We start from the raw sequence: 22,028 nt of genomic DNA, 5'->3' as shown, positions 1-22,028 counted from the left end.
TTCTATGATTCTGTGCTACCTAAACCATCCTTGAGCCCTCCTAAAAGCAACTTTGCTCCCTGCTGCTTTCTACCACGGGTTTGGGTTCCCTCATCACTCACAGCCGGGATGTCTTATCAGCTGTGACTTCAGGACCTTGCTGCGTTTCATAGATGGAAAAAACCCAACACTTCCTGAGGGGTCAGCCCCACAAAAAGCCAGGCAGGTTTCCTACATACACACAATACTCACTGCAGAACAACATCTGTTCTTCGCGATCTCCCGCAGCGGAGAGGACAGCACAGAAATCCCCTTCACACCCACTGGTTTTTCAAGGGTGTGTTGGTTCCTGACTCACCTCTTCCCCTATCAAATTATATAAACTTGAACTTCCTCTATGACTGTTTATTCAATGTGTTTGACAAAGTGCATTGCGCCTTTATTGTTGTGAACTGTTTGCTCATTTCTAGGAAGAGACTGCACTTTCCACACCACTGGGATTCAATAAAGGGGACAGAACTGTACAGCCTTCTGTCATTTGCTTCTCAACAGGGGAGGTCATTGATTTAATTACAAAAGTTTGCACTGTGCTGAAAGCTGTGCATTTCTCCATATTACAATTTCAAATTATTAACCAGATTACTATCACCATTACAATTAAAAAACAGTTTCTACTCTCAGAAGAGGAACATTCTTCCTCAACACAGTAAACTACTTATTGTTTTGAAAGCTTGCGTTGAAAGATATGGCATTGTTAGTGCCTGGATGAAACTTGGAGACTTGACAGTCTCTGAATTTCACGTGTCGCATACTAGGAAATGAAAACAAAACAAAACACCAAAAACAAACCAAAAAGAAACAAAAACAAACAAAACAACCCCCCACACACACACACCCCCACCCAAACAAACCAACCAACCACAACACAAACACCACCAATACACACAACTTTTAAAAATAGAACCGGTCCTTTTTTAGGAAAACAATTTACGAAGCTACCGGCCCAGAAGGTAACATTCAAGCCACATGCCAAAATACTGGCTTCTTGATGCTTCCTGATATACAGGGTGTTTCAAAAAGATGGGCCCAATTTCAAAGATAGAGTGTTTTCAAATTGAGTCTATCTTTTTGGAACATCCTATATTTCCTCCCTCTTAATCCAAACTCTGCCAGGTTGCAGTGTCATCAGAAGAGACATCAATCTCCCTCATTAATGGGAAGCCCATTGCCATGCTTAGCTCTGAAATTGAGCCTGTATAATGCAGTGGCAAAAAAGGTTCTGAATCTATATGGAAAACATTCAGAATTAGCACTCGAGACTGTGATTTAAGGAAAGAACAAATAACTTAACCAGCTCCAGTAAACTCAGCAAAAATACTCTTGCTTCCACAAAATTCCTTTGCATTGTTTCAACAATTTTAAAAAGTCAGTAAAAAAGTTGAAAAATGCAAATTTAAAAAATATTCTCCAAATTGAAACTTCTTGAGTCAATTATAACTGAAACATTTGTTGTTTAATGGCAGAACTGAAAAACATCTCAAGTTTCAGAAGCTCTAAATACAAACCAAACTCTACAGTAAACACCATAAGGGGTTCAGGTTGTTTTATAGTGTTGATTCCTGTGTACATCTGCCCCAACACTCTGATATCTGAGGTGCAGATCTGAGCTCCAAGGCACCATCCAGCTCCTCTTGCTGTCCATGAAGTGCACAAGCTCACGTCTTCCACACAAGCTTCAGCCAGCTGAGAACTCGTTTGGGGCTCAAAAGCAGCTGTATTGCCAGAATCTCACACAATACTGAGCAAGAAAACATATTCCAGAAAATCAGTGCATCTGACAGACAGGAAAAGGGTCAGAGCTCTGAGAAATGGGTTCCCAGTGAATTCCCTTCACACACACAACCTTGTTCTCCCTAAACGAACAGCTGTGAGCCAGCTGAAATATAAGAACCTTCCTCCTCCAAACTACGCTCTCTATTCAGGGTTTAAGACAATTACACAGTTATTTTGTGTAAGAAAAGTCAGTCAAGGGGGAGAGACAAATGGTTTTATTTCTCACCCAGCTATATAACAGATTACTAGGAGCACCAACTCATCTGTCTTTCCACTATTTTACTTTCATTATAGGTTGGAAATGGGAAGTAATTTTTCACAAGACAGATCTTTAACTAGTTAGAAATTAAACTCCTCAAACTGGTGCATCCTGCCAAATTGAACATCCATTATCTGGAGCCCATGGCTTTGGTTGCACCTTATTTATCATCATAGCAGGCCCTTCTCTCACTCACCAAGTTCCCAAGCTTGAGTCAAGACACAAAGACAAGCAAAATGCATGTGATGTTGAAACAGAAATGTCCAATCCTAAAAACTAATTATATAAAAAGACAGTAGAATATCAAAGCCTAGTAGCTGGTGCTGGAGACAAACGGGACTTTATCTCACAGCAACCTCAGCCCTCACTTTCTGAGATTTTAGTCTGTTGTTTGCTATGCCTTCAAACATATCTATGGATTGTTTATTTGTTTCTAAAAGCTGATGTTATTGATAATCTCAAATTTCTGACTATGAAATGAACTTTTAAGACTCATCCCTCTCACTTTCCTTTCCATTTTTACCCCTACAATTTTTTGAAATAAAGGAAAAAAAACACCCCGTCTGCATGTTCTAGAAGCAAAAAATATTTCCGATAGCTCTTTGCTTACACAATGCAATCACATCTGCCCTCCTACCCACCACAAAGACTCCTCTTTTTTTTTCAATCTCAGCTGAACACCCTGAAAGCATCAAGTGGTCTGGGGCTGCTTCACTCCCTGTTTAGCAACTGCTACAATAACTGCCATTTACTATTTATGAGACCAAAGTTCCAAATTAATTGCTTTGAAACACTGTCATCGTGGTCACCAAGAGCCCCAGAAAGTAACTTCATGGATTTTATGACCAAATGGAAGAAGGAAAAAAAAAAAAAAAAAATATCAAGAAAATTCAAAAGGTCAAACCTTTTGCACCAAGAGTTTTGATTATTGTGACCTTTCTATCAAGTTTTTAATTGGTAGAATTGCACAGCTACACCTTAAAATACTGTCATCCTGAGAACACAGTGACTGACTTTGAATTTGCTAAATGTGATGGCTGTATCTACTACATAAACTGCAGGGCTATGCACTTCCGAACTACACTTGCATTTATCTGAGCACCACACGTCAGACCACTTTATAAACATGTTATTTAAGAGGCACAGTATGCCAGCAAGCACAAGAAGATGTTAGAGGTTGAAAACCTACTCTGCTATAATTGTTTAAATTGCTGTTTTCAACCTCTATTTTACATCAGCAAAAACTGGAAATAACAGTTATGAAGACTGTGGGGGCACAGTGCAGGACTGTGAAAACAAAAAACAAAAAAAAAAAACAAGATGATACAAAACAGAATACTTATTACCAGGAAAAACTATCTTAGAATAATAAGGAGAATTGTTTTTGCAGCCCAAAGGCTAACTTCTGAAATCAAATCTCAACTCAAATAAATTCACTGGTTTATGCAAAAGTTCATAGCTTACACACCTGCACACACCATGACAGCTTCTCTTTCAAAGGGTACCTCAAACAAGAGTCAAACATACCATTCAGTGAAACAAAAGGCAGGTCTTGGCCCTAATCTATCATGATCTTTCTTTAAAAACCTTTTCACATGTTAATGCTGTTCACAGTTTCAGTTCTCCCCAGTAGAGAGACTTAAACGCCCTAAGCATGGAGTTGAATACAACCACATTCCCTCAACATTTCTCCCTATATTTTCACGGTCACCTCTTGGCCACTAAAACCAGGGTATACACACAAACCAACATTAATAAAACCCAGAGGTGAAAAAAGTGTATTTTATTCAAGCTAAGGAAGTTACTTATTCTCTTTTGCTGTATGTTCGCATGCAGCAAAGCCTGACCGTGTTTTTCTGGTTACAAGTAGACAGATTTCTTGGAGTTCCTCCTGCTGTTGGGCAGTTGCTAAATGGCCCTAGGTGTGTGCCACCAGCAAGGAAAAGGCTTTCGGACTGCAAGTCTGCCTGAAACCCACCCCTTGCTGTGCCTGTGTAGCCCTGATCCATGCATTAAGCCCACAGAGATGTTGGCATCGACACAGCATAATGATGCTGGAGGGTCCTGGTTCAGGGCATGCTGCTGAGGAAGGGGCTGAAATCCATCCATTCCCTGGGACTTGACAGAGTCAGCATCACTGCAGGTTGTGTACTTGTACTGCAAACATTGCTCCTGTTATCTCTGAAGAACCATTGCTGTTTGAAATCCTGCTGTGTCATTCAATTCTCCCTTTAAATTCCACTTTTTAGGTACCTTCCCTCCCCATGGCACAAGGTTCTGCTGCTGCTGGGTCTCCATACAACCAATTTGAGCTCCTGGGCTTGCTTTTTTTCTTCCTTCTTTAAATGCATAACATCATCATCTAAACATCATCTAGAGAGCACTACAGTTACAGTGAGGGAAAGAAAAAAAAGAAAGACAAAACTATCACAATGTCACTAATGCTCAAACTAGCTTTTTTTGCATTAGTTCACATATCTAGCAATGAACAGGTATTGCCTTGGCTGGGGTGACTTGTAAAATTCATGCACAAGACCAGGACCTCAACATTTTGTTAAAATTACTTTAGTGAGGTCAAATCAATTTGAGAGATTTGTATGAGTTTCCAGCAGTTAAGAAGTACTGGGGGTGTCTGAGGCTCTTGGCTCTATTCTCCTCGCTCACACAACAGAAACCCAATATCTGATCTTTCTAAAGGAACTGAGTCATGGTTTCAAAAAACCCATCCAAGCTTTATTGCACACACCTGCACTAAACACTCAGAGGTGTGTTCTGTGTATACACCTTTGCCATCTTCTCAGCATCTTACTCAATAGCCATTTCTCGAAAATACCCAGCTGGCACCAGCACAGGCATTCGGAAGCCAGACCCTGGTGCCATGTGGCATCACTCCAGGGAAGACAAATCACACCAGCAGAGAGTCTGACCTGTATTTACCTGCTTAACTTAAGGCACCCTATAACTTTCTGTGCTCATTTGCAAAAGTCTGATCTGTTGACGACATCACTGTTCTCAAACCTGCTAGGAAAACTCATTTTTAGTTCATTCCCACCAAGTGCATAATCAAGTCTTTGCCTCTACTGTGCATAAGGGGGGAAAGAGGGGATGTATTTTTTTTTTTTTTAAGAGGTGTGATGTGATTTTTATTGTATGACTATTCACCTGCTTTCTGTGACCTCCTAAGCATATTTAAGAGGGAATCTGACACTGGGACCAAACATGAGGCTGGGGGAGAAGTCAGCTAACAGAAAACACATGTGCTCGAGCATTTTGCTTTGCCTTGCTAATATTGAAGAGATTTGTTTTGCTCAGTAAAGCACTTGCATTTCAGCTCAGTCCTGCAGGGAAAAGCTAATCCTCAAGTTATGGCAATACAGGCAGTTGATATGGGGAAGGAAGGAGGGGGCCAGAGAACCACGGGAAGGGGAAAGAAAAAATTCAGCATTTTAGCCTGACCTGACTCCAGGTTCACACGAGAAGAGGTGAAGCTGCAGCTGTCATGCTGAAGGAAAATGCAGTCATTTATAAACCCAGGGAAGTCTCCTGGGAAAGAGAAGCAACCACAAAAAAATACCCAAACCACCATTCCTTGAGACTAGAGTTAAGGGCAGGTTTTTCCCACCACAAGACAGAGCAAATACAGCCAAATTCTGACACTGTTCTTGTTGCAGCTCTGGCCAGATTTCCTGCCTGCCCCAGCAGGGACAGATGACACCAGCCTTTTCCACATATTCTCTCTAGAAGACCTCCTCTGGTGTGAGCAGTTCCACCATGGAAGCATGCAAATTTATTCCTTTTGCAACGTCTCTACCTTCTAAAATATCTCAGCTACTGTCCAAAATGGATGAATGCTGAGAAAAATAAATAAATAAATAAATAAATAAATAAATAAATAAATAAATAAATAAATAAATAAAAATATATATATATTTTATGCTCTCTTCCCTCCCTCTGCCCTGATCATCACTTTCACTGTAAATTTGACTCATCTTTGTTTCTGGTAAGCGGGTAAAATTTTTTGTGTGTGCAGCTGAATGGGGAATAGTCACTATGAATATATGTGGTTTGATACTGGTAATTCTTCAGACATTTCAACACATCTCAGAGGTGAACGAGAGAAGCAAGACTAAGTACACAGGAGGTTATCAACCACAGCAAACAGCAAATCATTCAGAAAAGTAGTTGATCAACACAGAGTCAGAAAATTGCAAACCAAACTGGCTTGTGACCTACAAGGCAGAAGAACACAAATTGCAAGAGGGGTCAAGGAGATGGAGAAAAAAACAAAATAGCCAGCAGGATTCCCAGACTGAAATAAAGGCTACAGCTGCCAGCTGGTTTGTTCACACTGAATAACCAAAGTGGGCTTTCTGGTTGTCTCTAAACTTCATTTCATGAGGAAAAACAAAATTGGGACAAAAATACAGCTACTTTCTTACTGCAGCTGCTTGGGTTCACTATTTCTGTGACCTGCCAGAGATAAAGATGCAATGGGAATGCTCCTCTTTGTCCAAAACGTCCTGGCAGCAAGTACTTAGCCCAGCAGGGGAGCCCAGGATTTCACCAAAGGACAAATTATATCCTGCTAATTGAACCGGCATCGTTTTAGAATCTCCCCATGAGCCTGTCAGGTTTGTGCATGGGCAACTGAGAAGATCTTAATGGATCTGAGATGCTGAAGCAAATAGGAGGACTGTACAAGAGCAGAGGAAAGGAGACACAGCAGGAGAGTATCAAATCCTTTTGGGCTAATAACGCACCTTCCTGGGATGTGAGGCTGAAGCCCAGGACTCTGCACTATGTTAATTACTGTACAAGAGAAAAACTCAGCAAGACTCCCTCCACACACAAAGCTTTTACAGGAAGGAAAAAAAAAAAAAATAAAAGAAAATAAAAAAAAAATCTAGCCCTCCCCAACCAGTCCAATTAATACATTTGCTGCAGCTTTCCATCACGTTCTCTCACCACCACTCAGCTCCAGTTGTCAGCATCTGTCTGAAATGAGCCTTTCCGTCAAGCCAGCAGCCCCGCTTGTGGAGAGGCGAAGGATAAGATTTCAGGAAAGGCTGAAGCCCACTGTTAAGGGATTCGTCCCAGATAAATTGCCTGTCAGCTACAGCAGAAGCACAACGTTGGCTGCCCTTCTCCTGATGAGTAATAGTGGGACTTCGCTGAGTACAGAGGTACCTGACTTCCATGGAAACCAAAGTTTAGTTCTCTCATTATGAGTAAAATCCAGTTCACTGACTCGTGAGAGGAGGTACCGATGATAAAACAGAAAAGGGGATTCAAAGGAGCAATGCTGCTTTTGCTTTTGTGTCCTCTCTGCTCTGCAAGGGTACAGGTTGAAATGCAGCAGTACTTGGGTTACTTAGTATTATAAAAAAGTCCCAACAAAATCAGGTGTGTGCACAGTGACAATTCCTGTTTCAGAGCACTTGGAATTAGAGTAGAGAAAACAGATAAAAAGGATTATTTTTTTAATCAACCCAGATGTATTCAGTAGAGGACTTGAGGCCCAGAGGGGCTCAATGACTTGTCCAAGATGATACAAGGGGTTGGAGGTGGGTCTAACACATAAATCCATGTGTTATATGAGCCTATTCAGTATTCTGACCGTGCTTTCTTTCTCATATGGTAACTCATAAATAGGCTTAGATGTACACCTCGTAATACCATTTATTAAATACATACATCTTGTAGCATGTGCAACCAAGCTCCTTGTGGGATTTGAATTGTGTGTTTAATTGGCAGGCTTGTTTGGGGAGCCAACAGGTGTGTTAGAAGCAAACAGAGAGCACATTCTCACTTCACAAAACAAGTGCTGCAAACCACATTATGAGAGACCTAAGCCAACACAAAACTACCCAACACCACCCAGCCTCTCCCAGTCCCCAAGAGCCCAGTGACAAGCACCATGTCCTCCTAAACAACAGCCCATGATGCCATCAGGCTGCCCACACATGTACTGGAGAAGGACTTGACTCTTTTCCCTACTTATCACACCTTTTCTGCTCAGTGCTTGATCCCATTTAATGAGTAAAAAAGCTTTCATACTGGACTCACTTTGATTGCAGGAAAGAGGAATATAACATAAGGAAGAAGCAAGAATTTGGAGAAAAGTTGTGGCTGATGTGGTATATCTGCATCATTGGCCAAATGTTGTTCTTGACTCCTTGTCCCTTTGTGGCTGGTTTATATAACGAGGACAAAGAGTATCTGAAGCTGCCAGTCTGTGCAGACTCACTTATTAATTCAGAAGATGCAAGTTTGTAAGAGGAACCAGGAGGAAAAGTGCCTTCACCTTTTAGTCACTTCTGAATTCCTAGTGCAGAAAATTCTGGACTGAAGGTGACTGATCCAATACTCCTTTAAATGACAAGCCACACTAAACCAGCTGAAAAATTCACTTGTCCTCACCTTTCCCAAGTGATTCTTCTCCTTAAAATTAATTGCTTTTAAAAAAAAAAAAAAAAAAAAAAAAAAAAAAAGAATGGCTGGAATGGAAAGAAATTGTCTCCATTGATTCAAAATATTTTCCATGGAAAATCTGGGGAAAAAAAAAAAGGTGACCTGTCCAAAATATTAATGTGACTGAAACCTTCTCTAACCAGGCCCAGATGGGAATGATGTCTACAGGAGTGTTTAAAATTAGTCTGGGTAACAGGACTGCTGCTACTGTTGTTGGGATCTGTCCTACAGCCAAATTTATTTTATTAATACTCTCAGTATGTTTTTCCTGATGTTCAGCCAAAGTCTGCCCCTTTGTTTCATTGTTAAACATGCCTGTATCTCTTTGTACCACTCAATGCCTCCCCTCCTGGGAGCTTTTGCCCTCAATAATGTATAGTTTATTTATTGTTATGACTCTTCTCACAAATTTAATCATGGCAGTGGGTGAAAAGGGTTTGAACAAGAAGGTAAAGCTTATCACATGTATTTTAAGCCTCATCTCTCACTCCTGCTGAGAGGTACTTTCTCATTTGAGCAGTCAAGATCCTCAGTTTGACACAGCAGCTTTTCAGACCCAGGAGGCAAACCAGCATCTCATGAATCCTGGAACTATGTCCTACTCCATAGGAGAAGATGACATACTCTAAGAGTTTTTTACCCTGTGCAGGACTCAAGCCCTCTATTTTTCCCTTGAAAATAAGCTTTAGATAACTGGATAAGTAGTCTCCCATTTACAAGATATAGGCCAATGTACTTGGAGTTGCTCCAGTTCCATTGCTGTGATAAACTCAGCTTAGATTAGTCCCTCTGCACACAGAACACACAAAGAGAAATTGGAATGTCAAAAACAAAGAAAAGATAAAGACCAGTTCTGGAAGGTCCCTTAGTGCTATTCAGGATTCCTTCCTACATTGTGGTGCTTGATTTTTCATATACATCCTTTTCTTTGCTGAACCATCCAGCTGATGTTCAGAAAGACCCTGTTACAAACAAGAAAAAGTGCCACAAAAACTTATAGTAAATGCACACAGAAACTTTTTCACAATGGTCTCAGGCAAGTCACATCTTCCCAAGATGGTATTATCTCCAACTGCACTATGGTTGTCCAAACCATAAAGCTGATCCCAGCCAGATTACAAGCTCCTCAAGGCTCTAATCAACATCTGAGTTTGTGCAGATGCCAGGAGGCTTCTCACCAGGCCAGTCTTTTCAGATACTGATTTTCACAAGGGCACCCTAAGACAAGGATAACACAGTTGGGCTTACAAAAAAACCCCAGGATCCAACAATTGCCAGTCTCCCAGGTGTTCGAACCTCATTCAAGAAAAGCATTTCTCAACCTTTTTTTTTTCCTGACTCAATTAGAAAGCTGCACTAATTTTTTCCCTGCCTTTAGCTACTCACTCTGGTTTCTCCTTACAAGGTAAGTTGCAGCATAAGTTGGCAAGCCCTGTTAGCAGGAACAAAAGTATACTGTTATCTGAGAGGGATTTGGACTTGTGATTTACTCTGAACACCATTAGATAGAACCTCTTTCCAGGTGGATTGTGTTAGATTGCGAGATACTCTCTACATAAGGAGGGTAGCTGATATTTAAAGTGCTTAAAGCCATAGGATATCACCAACGAGTTGATTAAATAACCCCAGAGACACCGGGCACCAAGGAGAAGTTTGTCACAGAGGTGGAAGTCTCTGAGTTTTGGGAACAGCTGCCTGAATGGGGTTCCTCAAATGCCTCCACCAGCACACAGAAGTAGTTATTTGCTTTCTGTCTTTCTATAAGGAATGCAGTTGGTTTTGGCTCCTCTGTCCTGTCTGCTGGGCGAGAAACCTGATGAGGAGCAGTAGTGTCCCAAACACCAGGTGAACCAGCCCCAGAGCCACATTCATTCCTGCCAGCCTGCCCCAAAGTCAGCCTCCAAGGCCCAGATACACAGAAAAACTCGGGGAGAGGTACCTTGGTCTAGCAAGGCTGTTCTCGATGCCTTTATGCTAGCTGTGAAGCCCTCAGGGCATTGGTAGTCCAAGGATTTCTTCAGCAAACAGGACCCTTTTCTGAGAAAGTCTAGACTTCCTAATGACCTTGGAAAGGCAGCCAAGTCCTGCTCCACCCAGCCAATACTGCCTCCAGGCTGCTGTCTCTGTCCCTCTGCCTGGGGAGCCCTTCTCCTCCCACAGCTTCCACATCCTGCAGCTGCCTTTGGTCTTCACTGCAGAAAAACCACTTGTTTCATAGACCTTTTCTCCCCAGATATTCCTTACTTGTGAGGCTAACATAACCCTTCCACACTTTCACCACCAAACTTGCACTCTTGGAGGTACCATACTTCACTCCGCTGATCAAATACATTTTTTTTTTTTTAAAGAAAACAAAACAAAAACTAAGAACCAAGTGTCATACATTTTCTGACTCATTTCTACAACCACCTCATAACATTTCCCCTTTGCTGGTATCAACTACACAGCACAACTTCCACTACTGCTTTCCTCTTCACACAGGGCTCAGCCAAGAAACACCCACCACTCCACATACCCAGGTGGGTTTTATTACCATTTCAGCTCCTTAGCAGCACACTAGGTCCAAATCCCAGTGCCAGCAGAAACACAAAAGCAACTAGAATGCAAATAACGTCTTTGCAATTTTCCCTTAATCACCCTTGATCTTTCCTTCCGCTATCCGTGAACTTCTATCACAAACCACACAGAGCAGGAGAGGTGTTGTGGATGGTCCATTTGCATACAGACAACATGATGATGATATCCTCATGTAGACCTCTCAGCACTAACTGGTCATGACACCCATATTTAAGGGAGGAGGACGTCCCCCCTGCTCCCCCAACACCTGGCTGTGAGGGTGCTAAACCACCACACACAGATCCTCTCTCTCCACCTTTGCACCTGCTGAATGATTCAGTTCAGACCAGGAACCCAATGTTTGACTTCAGCATTATTTAATTGAAGAGGTGCAGATTTCTTTGGCTCCTCCAGCTCTGACGCACATCTCTCTTGCATTATGTTCCCTGATTAAGGCCACCTGAAGCCTGAAACAGTGTCTGAACATAACACAGTGCCCTCTTTTCATGACGGGCTAACAACATACCCGGGTATTTCTTGCTTGCAGATGAACTTGGCCATCACACTAAGGAGATTGAAGCAAACAGAGCCAGTCTGTCAACTATAACACTTTTCCTGCTGCCTGCTCTGGCTGTTACTTTACATAGGTCTAAAATTAAATGTCAAACAGCAATTGGCACAAGAGTCTTGTGGCTACCCTTAGAGAAAATCTGACACCTTTCCTAACCGTTTCCCACTGCTCTCTACTGCTTGTCCAAGGGTAGGGGAAGTAAAGACTGCCTCACAGCTCCCCAGTTTGGTTGTTGTTCTTGGTTTTGTTTGTTTTTTTCCACAAAACAAACATGAGAAAACAACAACAACAAAAGTTCTTCTGGAGTTTAATCAAAGGGACTGCAAGAGGTGCAGTATTGAGTAGCATCAGGCACAATTTGGAGCAGGTTGTTGGTTTTGGCTTCCTGAGGCTTTCATTCCCCTTAAACTGACATGACAGACGTCCAGCAATGCATTCTCATCTCTGCCAACTCCAGTGTCAGTCCTTTTGACTCTGAACTTTAGAATCTTTTAGCAAACCAAAAGTGTAATTGCATTTCTATGTAAGGTCACCCTGACACCTTGCAGTGCCAATACATCTGTGCCAAGCTGGTGAGACAAGCCCGCCACAGCTTTACCATCACTCAGCTGTTCCTTTTGCCGCATGACAAGAAGATAAACCCTGCATAACATACCAGAACCCTCCTCCATGACCTGGCATTCCCTATTAATGCTGGGTTAGGAACAGGGCTGTCACTGACATTGCCATGAACAGGGCTTTAAGACAATGATTGGGTTGTTGTAGTCAAACCCTTCAAGCAGGGGTGAGTTTGTCCCTCTGTGTTCTCAGCTCTTCCTATTCTCCAGGCTGAGACACCAACCCAAGCAAACCTACTGATCCACAAAGATGAAGTATTGCCTCTTTCTCATCAGAAATCCCTGAGGAGCAGAAAGCATTTATCAGGACTAAATATAAGTATTTACTCTGCATGTGAGGGACGAAATGGGCATCAGCTGCTTCAACACCAGGTACTGCAGGTTACCTGTACCCAGATGGGCAGGCCCTCTGCTGGGGCAGAAGGAAAGAAATGTGCTGAGAGGTCGCTGCTTCCTTGCTGCAACAGTCACTGCTTCACATGCCCTCTGTGCCAGCAGGGCCAGAGAACCCTTGGAGAGTTTGGGTTTCCCTCTACTCCTCATCCCTTCATCCCTGGGGCACCAAAGTCCTCTCTTGGACGTTCTTCTGTCAATGCATTTGAGGCCGTTCAGAGAGATAAGTAGAAATTGTCCACCTGGCCCTCAGGGGCTACAGTTTGTGGGAAAAGAGCACTTGCTGTGAAAGGGTGAAAGAAAAATTATTGCAATGTTTCTGAGCACCAGAAGACACTATTGAGCTGATCTTGCTGCCTTGTGTTCATCTTTTACACCAGAAAAACATTTTTCTTCTAGGTCTAAAAGTTACTAGCCAGAGACATACAGTATGGAAAAAGCCAACCACCAATGGCCACCAGAACATATAAATATATATACATTTTTAATCTCAGCTGAGGACTGAGTACACTGTTCTTCATACGTACCTTGAACTCAGTTTGGGTTCACTCACGCATCATCTCCATCCTGTCACATTATTCCCTGAAAAAGGTTCCTGGCAGCATCAGCAAGGGTTTCAGCTCCACCACAGTGCTCTGGGAAGTTCACACTGAGCCTGGAGTGCTGCTGTAAGGGCTGTGAGAAGATGAGCCTTTCCCATGGACTTGTTACTATTCCATGTCTGCACCCAGCTGGAGCCCAGAGCTGCAGAGAGGAAAAACAGGAACCAATGTATTTATTGTTTTAACCCTTCACCTTCCAAGAAAAAAAAAAAACATACAAGAGTAATTTGGGCAAAGGCTAAAGAAATGTGAAGGAAGGAGCAGTGAGTAGAAAATATGAGAGAACAAAGAATTGGTATTTTCTAGAGTATTCCAATAAAACTGTACTACTTTGAGTCCTGTATTGATCACATTGGCTGACAGAAATCATACGCTGTCATGGTGTAACTAGATCTGTCCTTAATTTGTCCCTGCCCCTGTGGAAGAAGGAAAAATTGTTAGAGATGGGGAGGATAAGGGGCACATCCTCATTCAAGGCAACTCATTCATCAAGACAAGAAATCCATGCAAGGCTAGTGACATTCAGAGGCTCCAGGGATGTGTGAAACCAAAGGTGCCTCCAGGCACAGGCATAAGAAAGTGGCTCCAGACTCTGTACTTGGCTGCAGCATATTGACAAATTCCAGCAGCCCCAATACACTGTAAGGAGGGGGAGTCTGAGTGTTTCATCTAAGCAAAAATACACTTATGTAGTCAATAATTGCTTTCATCTAGGCATCTTAGCTAATATACATATAGAAAATATCACACTCCAAGTTATAAAATTGATGCAGAAAAGTTAAGTGACAGTATCTAAAGGCTCCCCAGCAAGTTCTCAGAGCTGAGGAGGGAGCACAGACTGGTAGTCACTTACCTGTGGCAGTTAGGCAACTCAAGACCCATACCTCCTGCTCAGCATTCTTATACTGTAACAGAGAGATACCACAAGCATCCTCAAGTACCACAGTGCTGCCTGGCTGAAAACACAGTAGAAAATAAATATTTTCTTCTTCTTTTTTGTCCCCCTTAGCAGCTTATCACTCTCTGTGATGTGCTCTACTGATGGGTCAAGCAGAGCAGGAAAGACTCTCAGTACTTCCTCTGCAAAAGGGAAACCTAGAGGAACAAAAGAGATGCTTGATCTCTTTCTTATACTTACCTTTCCCATCATATTTTCTAACACATAACTATTGTTCTAAATGAACTTCTGAACTGCTGAAAGACTAATTAATTTTCTACATATCTCTAAAGGCTTAAAATAAAAAGGTCTTCAAAAATGTTAAAGAATCACAGAATGTTAGGGATTGGAAGGGACCTCGAAAGATCATCTAGCCCAATCCCCCGGCCGGAGCAGGAACACCTAGATGAGGTCGCACAGGAACATGTCCAGGTGGGTTTGAATGTCTCCAGAGAAGGAGACTCCACAACCCCCCTGGGCAGCCTGTTCCAGTGTTCTGTTACCCTCACTGTGAAGAAGTTTCTTCTCATATTTAAGTGAAAACTCCTGTGTTCCAGTTTGTACCTGTTGCCCCCTGAAATAGCAGAGGGGAACTTTCATAATAAGCTGTACACTTACTTTCAATCTGCTGTTCAATTTAAGTGCTGCCTGAGCACAGCAGGACCCAAAGGATGTGCACCATGAGCTGTGTTCACTATATCCAGTCTCAGACTGGACCCAGACCGTAGGGCTGCACAGCTGATGTGCTCCCGTGCCTCACTATGTGGCCAACCTTCTGGAGCTCCAGCCAAGGTAGTGGCCACCTAAATGGTTCTTGTTTGACATCAGGCTTATAAAAAACAGGGTTAGAAAGGCAGAGCTATGGGTGTGGAACGTAGAGGATGGTTTACATAATATCCCCGCTTTCCTAATTGCAGTCTCCTCTTGGTGGCCAAGATCATCCTGACTCTAGGTATTTTACTCAATGACAGACACTGACACACTTGTTTTTACCTCCATAAAAATCAGTTATCCTCAGAAATGCAATTCAGGAGCAGAAAAGAGCACTGCAGCATCATCATCTCCTGCCCTGCAAGCCCCACCACTGCTCCAGCTGCAGGGATCCTCTGAATGATGCAGCAATCTTCATATCGCTTTTCTGTGACAGCAGTGAATCTTGTTGCACAGACAGAGGGTCACCACTGGAACACAAATGTGGGTAGAGGAAAGTCTGAGAAGGAAAAAAAGGTCTCTCTCCCCCCCAACACTGGTATCTGATAGAAAAGAAAAACAGGAAGAAGGATGCCAGCTGTTTGGATAGCTGTTCTCAGTTTAATGTTTCTTCCAAGGTAAATATACTCTCCTAAAGGAACAAGATTATAATAGGGTCTGTAAAAATTTGTCTCTCAAAGCACTGGAAAACCCAAAGTACTGCATCCTACAGCCAGGAAAGAAAGGCAAAGATATAAAATGTTCCTTGAGGGCTAAAATATATTACGACCTGACAGGAGGAGAGACACCCCACACAGCCAGGGAAGAGTCATTGCAAGAAGAGCCAACAACAATTACTGAGGTGATGTTTCAGTCTGTAAGACACAGGACTAGAGAAAAGCTTGGAGAACGAGCTTACTCTTACTTTGCAAGAGAGAACTCACCCCTTCAGCATGCTCCATGGGACTGTTGGCAACCTACAGCTAGACCAGCCTGGCAAAGGTCCACCACTGTTTATACAGCCAGCTAGCCAAGGGCCTTGCTAGAGGGACTGAAGGCATTTATTGCTGTGCAAGGTCAGCCCTTTCACCACTGCAACAACAGACAAGCTCAGAACCCAAATTCTCTCCTAGCACCTATAGGCAGCAAAGGATTTAACTGGAAAATGTTGATCCCTTTTAATAAGATGACCTTGTTGGTCTGTACTTTACTAGTCCTAATGAGCCCGCCTGCAAGGGTTGATTGATTTACTTGCCTGGTGCTCTTAGACTCAAATTTGTTATAATTAAGTTGTTAGTTAAAGAAGCTTGCCTCACTTGCCATCTCTGGTTCCTCAGCTCCTTATTACTAGACTCTCACAACCATCTCCCCCATCATTCCACATCTAGAAATTAATGAGAGATTGGCAACACTGCTTCTCTCCTCTCAGCCCCCCTCCCGCACACCATCCCTGCCATGGTTACTTTGGCAGGATTGGGGCATGAGCAAATGGAAAGGCAAGGACAGAGGACGGGTTTCTGGGAGAAAGCAAAGAGCCTGACTCACAAAACCACTTGGACTGGAGCGAGCACAGCCAGGGCAGCCTTCCAGATCCCCACACTGCCCGTTTTCACGGCACTCGGGGGCAAAGAGCTGAGTGGATGGTGACGATGCACAGAGTCTGGGCAGATTACTACAGGCTGGAGCAGGGAGGACTGGAGAGTCACGTTTTTATTTACTTAATCAGTAAAACAGCTGTTTCTCCCTACTCTTGTCTTTATAATAATGGGGCATTATACTCTCAGTGCAATAAAAAGCTCGCACTTGCACGATTACATCACATCACCGTGCAGCCAGGGATGAAGGATCCGCTCAAGAAGAGCCAACAACAATTTCTGAGGTGATGTCTGCGAGGCACAGACCTGGAGAAGACATTGGACAGAGATGGCTGGTGGTTTACAAGTTCCACCAGAGGCCAAGGGATGGCAAATTCAAGCCTCTTTATGCTTCATTTCGCTCCAGGGATGCAGTCCAGAGCCTTTATCTATTGAGGAGCATCTCATTCCCAGCTCCATGTTGTGATAAACACACAGCCCCTTGTTTCTCCAATGGCATTATGGTTTTTTCCACAGAGCTGACAGGTGCATAATCTTATCAATGCTGTGCTCAGCCTGGAGATACCTCTCTATGGAGGGTATATGACATCCAGATTATAAATTCCTTTAGGCATACACTGTATTTTTGCTGGTCTGCTTGAGTTATCCCTACCATAATGCAATCTTAATCTGTGATTAGATTTCTTAGGCATTAGAGCAAGCAAATAACAAGATTTTATTGTTACAATAATAACAACCTTATCTGCACAGACTTGAGCATGTTTTAAACAGCTTTTAATGAGACTATCAAGTCATTTTCTTTCTTTTTCTCTTTCCTTATCCCTTGGAGATGGGGTTGAAGCAGAGTACCTGGTCTCTGGTCAAACTGTCTTCCTGACATTTCCACCAGTCTGGGGCTTGCTCAGCAATAGTCAGTAACGAAAGCTCCCCACCTGCAAGCAATCCAGCCACATTGCTGCTTTTATTAATAGCTGCATCAGAAAAGTCAATCCTACATATATACCTCCTTTCAAGCACTTGATTAACTCTTCATAGAGCCTTACTACTACTAAAACCGAACAACAACAACAAAAAAACCCAAAACATACACGCACACAAACAAACAAACCTCCACACAAACAAAAAAAAAAAACCAACCACCTACAGTTCTTTGTGAAAGATACACATACATTAAGGCTGCAGCTTTTTCTTTTTTCCAGAGACATTTGCCCATCTTCCAACATGTACCCTATAAAGTACATGAAAGAATCAGATCTGGGAAATTGTCTGCAGAAGTGAGAAGCTCAAGAAAAAGAGCCCAGGCTGAAGCCCCTCAGCATGTTTTTTATTTGGACATCCTCCTCTGAATGTGGCAGTCAAGATCTTAATCCCCTTCTCTCTTCTACAATCTAGCCATGGGGCTACATAACCATTTTTCTGACCCTAACCAATGTAATATTTTAATGAGACACCCTCAGCCATGATTACGTTTGCAGACATGTTTATGCACCTTTCATGAAGAGACGGAAATGATGGGAATGAGTCATGACAGGTGATGGAATGATTCAGCCATCCATCCACCTGCTTTCCATGGGCTGTATCACTTCTGACTGCAATAAATTGCCCATAGAAAAATAATGGGCTGTTAAATTCCAGAACATCTCTCAAAGTCAGGGACTCATTTCTAGGATGATATTTTCAAAAGGTGGCTTAAAAATATTTGAAAACTGGAAAAATAAGAACTTTCTTGTGTGTTCAAGCCCACGGCAAGAAGCAGTAGTGCTATTTAATTAATTTTTAGCTTTATGGACTTCCAAGTCAGTCCAGCTCAGATCAGGCAAAGAAATACAAAGCCACACAGGAATGCATTGCCAACAAATGCGGACAGGCAGAGTTCATAATCAGATTTAACTATCACACGTGTTAATGGCTGGAAAAGCCATAATTATGAGTTCATTTCTGTGCTTTATGAGATGTATTTACATGTTAATGACTATAACAAGTACAGGAATCAGTCTGGAAATGAAGACGTGTCTGCAGAGAGGTAGTGAGGTATGACCAGTCTGATAATGTGCTAAGGACAAAGTCATCAACAAGAAGGAGGAAGTGTTACGGTCAATTATGTGATGAATATTCTGAATTTTAGCAGCTTTCATGGATGACTCTTCTGATTCAAGATGCAATTTTGTGAGAATGCTATAAAAAGTAGTCAGAAGTAATTAAAATTACTCTAACCGGTGAAAGAGAGTCTGTGAATGATTTAGTCAAGGGAAGGCACTGGCCCAACCTTTCTGGGAGTCAAAGAGGACTTATGTATTTGCAAGGGAGTCGCAAAACATTCTTGGTGTTTACAAATGGGAAAAGAAAAAAAAAAAATCCAGAAATAATCCTTTTAAAATGGGTAGTGATGGGTAGTGGTTCAAAACTCTCCTATACCATACGTGAGGTTATTTTTCAAGCCCTTCATAGGGATGATCTATTAAGATTCTAATCTTGCTGCAGTAGCCTTCTCACTGACTCAGGTCTCCTCATCTTCCTCTTGTGCCAGGAGAAGTCATCAAATAATGCTGTTGTATTTCTTTCAACAGCATGTCCTACCCAAGAAAGAGCAGCAGAAAATATCATGGTGCACCTTGGTGCCTCCTTCAACCAGCTTCAATATTCTTCACTTATCAACTGCAAAATTTCCCTGATGTGTCTGAGCAGCACCCTCTCAAAGCCCCCTTAAAAATCTCTCCTCTCATGGCGGGTTTAGTCCTTGCAGTTATTTCTTCAGTGAAATCTTCCCTCTTCAGTGGTAGCTTTCATTTGAAAGCTACACATCCATCTAGCCACTGTCCCCACCATCCACCATTATCATTGTTAGGTTTAGGTCCAATTCAGCAGCAGAGATTTTCTGCTGACTCCACCAGAAGCAAATTTTATCTGTAGCAATGCTTTATTTCCATTCTATAACACAGGTGCTGCTGTAAGCCTGAAACATCCTCCCTCATAAGATATTTTCAAAGCTCACTTGAAATCCCTTTAATCTTAGCCTGTGCAGGAATAAAAGTCCACAGTGTCTTTCCCTGACTAGCTGAAAAGCATCCTCACCAAGAGAGTTCGCATTAGTCTCCCGCAACACATGTAACTGAATTATGCTTTCAGAAAGTTACTGTATTGATCTCTCCACTGATAAAAGAAGGCAAGTTTAAAGACTTTTTTTACTGCTGACATGACTGCACAATAAGCAGGATAGGATAAAAAACATGTTCATCCTTGCTAGCAGACAAAGGGAATCCCTTGACTACTCCCACAATGGAGAAAAGCAGATACTAATGTAAAACCGATGCATTAATCATGTTTGATTAAGTAAACAGCAACTTTACTGCTGTGGTGGCCACGTGCCATTTGTAATATAGACTCTCTGGTCTGGTTAAATGAAAATTAAGTTGGGCTAAACTAGCAACTCTGCTGTCTGCTTCCAGGCAGATCCAAGGGGGGGAAATTCAGTTAAAGGTAGTTGTTTATCTTTCCAACCTAGCTGAAGTTAGTTTATATATTTGTATTTACACATAGGTATGTATATTAATAACAGACTATATTAATGAAAATGTAGGGTTGAACTAACAAAATAAGCATGTGGAGAGGAGGGAAGGATTAGATCCCATCCCAGGAATATTTATGGGAGAGAGAGATTGTGCCAACTTCGTGGTCAGCTGCCTAAACTGTACTGTGTCTTTAATCAATGCGTTTATTATAAATTCCCCCAGCACCTTGAATGGTGCAATTACAGCCCCAACTCTGACAGATCAGAGCAAGCCAGTATCTAAACCCAATCCAAACTGGATCCAAAACCAAGGGGTTGCTCTGCCCACAGACACGCTTATCCTTTCCTCCTCTAGCCGTTCCTCTGTGACCTCCACACTGGTGGCACCAGAACACCCAGCAGAGGACTTTTTGTTCACACGTAGTGGTCTTGAGTATTTCTACTGCAATGAAGGGAAGACATGCTGCCCAACCAGCATGCTGGGTTAGCTAATGAAATAGTTTTGAGCCTCAAAACAGGTTGAAAGAACAACTATCATCATATAAATAAATAACCTTATTGGAGAGAAGAAAAAAAAAAAAAAAGCCCGGTTGTGGCACCACTGATAGATAATTTCAGCCTCTCCCAAAATTGCAGTTTTCTGCCAATTTTTTCCCCTCTTCATGTACATTCAGTTAAAGATGCTGTAAGATAAATTGCAAGACTTCTATCAAGCTTTTCTTCATCTCTCCCCCTCCTATTTCTACCCTGGTAGCATCGCCCTGGGAAAGGAGCTCTGATATCAGGCTGAGAGAAAGTCAATAGCTGACAGCAAGGAAATAATCTGAGCCATTGATCGTCACTTCAGGCTTCAGATTCAATACAAACCAAAGTGGAGACACACACTTATAAACATACATACAAAAGGAAGTAAATATATTAACTCCTGGTGTGCTACAAAGACTAGGAATTGCTAGTATGATTGATGAGCACAAGAAACACTGAAAAAGATGCACCCAGCAAATGAAGAACTTGCATATTAAGTCATTAAAAATATATCTCAAAGGCAAAGTTGAACAAAATATTCGTCTCTAAGGATATTTTGTATTCAAATGTCCCAATTCCAATAGTAATATACAAGATGAAAACCAAGTATCTAAATACTCTCAGAACTGGCCTATTTCATGTCTGCCTAACTGCATAAGTGATGAAAAGTAATTTTTGACTGATACTCATCTCCTGAAGCAAGCTGAAGTCTCTTACCCAGGTTACTTACCAAAAACATTGAAAGGAAAAGAGTTCAGCTCTGTGAAAGGATGTTGATAACACAGTTAAGCTTATCAAGGGTGCACTGATCCTTGGCAACAGATTTTTTCCTGGAAAACAGCTACATCACCCAAGACAATGTGACTCATTTTTAAAGACAGTATTTTCTTTTGCAATTCTATTTTACAGATTTTTATCTAATCCAGTAGTGCAGCCTTTGCATTGCATAAATCTATTTTTCCTATCAGATATTCATATAGAATTTCAATGGGCCATCAGAAGCTGAACTACTACTTTGACACTGTTGACTATATGAAGCATTCTTCCTAATTAATTCACAGAGCATTCTGAAAATGAAGAATCTCAAGGATATATTATGGTCAGGCAATATCCACCAGAGATGATGAGTAGATTGTTTTATTTTTGACAAGAGTAAGCCAATATTAATGAAGTAACACTCCGCTTGGATACACTCATATTTACTGAGCAATAATAAAACACATAATTCCTGGAATGATATCAAGCATTCTGAAATCACATTTGTCATCCTAATGCACATTGCCCAATCATCAGACACTAATTTAGAAAAAAAAAGGAAAGTACGACATCTTATGTCTATTCATTAAGAGTATTTTTCATATGAAACGTCAAACCAAATATTTTTGACAGCATACACAAGGGGGGATATCTTTAATGTCAGCTATAGTTTATTATTACTTACATAAAAAATAGTTGTGTTTTAACCCACATACAGAACTCTTCTTATCAACTA

General features: G+C 41.8%; 1 long non-coding RNA gene across 2 annotated transcripts in view; it reads right to left on the bottom strand.

The window, feature by feature from the left end:
- LOC110359916 (uncharacterized) overlaps nt 1–22,028 on the bottom strand; it is a 73,226-nt gene that overhangs the window by 16,209 nt on the left and 34,989 nt on the right. For both annotated transcript variants that reach the window (XR_002415448.2, XR_010475354.1), the window contains exon 3: nt 13,207–13,423. This is a non-coding gene — a long non-coding RNA (uncharacterized LOC110359916). The remainder of the gene's footprint in view (nt 1–13,206; nt 13,424–22,028) is intronic.

Source organism: Columba livia, chromosome 11 (genome assembly GCF_036013475.1).
Source record: "Columba livia isolate bColLiv1 breed racing homer chromosome 11, bColLiv1.pat.W.v2, whole genome shotgun sequence".
Taxonomy (NCBI): Eukaryota; Metazoa; Chordata; class Aves; order Columbiformes; family Columbidae; genus Columba; species Columba livia.
Note: the sequence above shows the minus strand (reverse complement) of the source record. Positions and strands in the feature narration are given on the sequence as shown.